This window comes from Convolutriloba macropyga, chromosome 4 (genome assembly GCF_964194025.1).
Source record: "Convolutriloba macropyga chromosome 4, txConMacr16.3, whole genome shotgun sequence".
In the NCBI taxonomy this organism is placed as follows: Eukaryota; Metazoa; Xenacoelomorpha; order Acoela; family Convolutidae; genus Convolutriloba; species Convolutriloba macropyga.
The window spans coordinates 70,911,562-70,913,174 of NC_134471.1; positions in this window are offsets into that span (position 1 = coordinate 70,911,562).

A 1,613-nucleotide genomic window follows, 5' to 3' on the forward strand; every position below is an offset into this window, starting at 1 on the left:
ATTTGATTGGATTATAAACAATTTATGCTGCTTTTAAACTACATAATTTTTCACAAACAAACTTGAGCAACTTTCATAAGATGCGTGTGTTGAATTTATTTATTAATTTTATGTAACATTCATCACTGGGGTATATAATAAGCTGATGGTAATAAACTCGGTTGTATTTTTCAATAATTGTACCAATTACTCAGTTAGTTATGCAAGATTTACATTTTGTTCCTTTTATTAACCGACTCGGCTGAATAGGCCTCAGTTTTCAGTTGTTATGTTACTTGTTTGTTGAAAATATTCGTGTTTCTTTGTAGTTTGGTATGCATGAGTTATACTGTGTCTGTAGTTTGGTTTTGCATTACTAAATAATTAGAATTAGGAATTTGACATTTTTTACATCTATGACCAGGCAAAGAACAAAAAGCGCAGAAGTCATACTTGATAGAACCAGTCTTCGTACGGGAAAGCAATTTCCTATTTTAATGCACATGTACTTCTTCAAAAATTGCCCAAAAATGATCTATAGGTATGTATTAACCGACTCGGCTGAATATGCCTCGGTTTTCAGTTGTTATGTTACTTGTTTGTTGAAAATATGTGTAAGTTTGTTGGGCCTGAGAAATGATAACTGAATGTTTGGAAAAGTATCAAAAATTGATGCAGACCACTCCCAAAAATGCACAATTTGATTGGATTATAAACAATTTATGCTGCTTTTAAACTACATAATTTTTCACAAACAAACTTGAGCAACGTTCATTAGATGCGTGTGTTGAATTTAATTAGTAATTTTTTGTAACATTCATCACTGGGGTATATAAAAAGGTGATGGTTAATAAACTCGATTGTATTTTTTAGTAATTGTACCAATTACTCAGTTAGTTATGCAAGATTTACATTTTATTCCTTTTATTAACCGACTCGGCTGAATATGCCTCGGTTTTCAGTTGTTGTGTTATTTGTTTGTTGAAAATATTCCGCTGACTTTGTAGTTTGGTATGCATGAATTATACTGTGTCTGTAGTTTGGTTTTGCATTACTAAATAATTAGAATTAGGAATTTGACATTTATTACATCTATGACCAGGCAAAGAAAAAAAAGCGCAGAAGTCATACTTGATAGAACCAGTCTTAGTACGGGAAAGCAATTTCCTATTTTAATGCACATGTACTTCTTAAAAAATTGCGCAAAAATAATCTATAGGTATTTATTAACCGACTCGGCTGAATATGCCTCGGTTTTCAGTTGTTATGATACTTATTTGTTGAAAATATTCGTGTGACTTCGTAGATTGGTATGCAAGAATTATACTGTGTCTGTAGTTTGGTTTTGCATTACTTAATAATTAGAATTAGGAATTTGACATTTTTTATATCTATGACCAGGCAAAGCAAAAAAAAGCGCAGAAGTCTTACTTGATAGAACCAGTCATAATACGGGAAAGCAATTTCCTATTTTCCCGGGCCGAGGATTTTGCCCAAAAATAACGGGGAAATGTGTGTAAAGAGTGTAAAAATAATATTTTTACACCGTTAGTGCCCCCCTTATTAAGGGTGGAATTGCATATTAAAGTGTAATATTAGTGGTGTAATTTTAATATTTAACGGTGGAAAAAGAG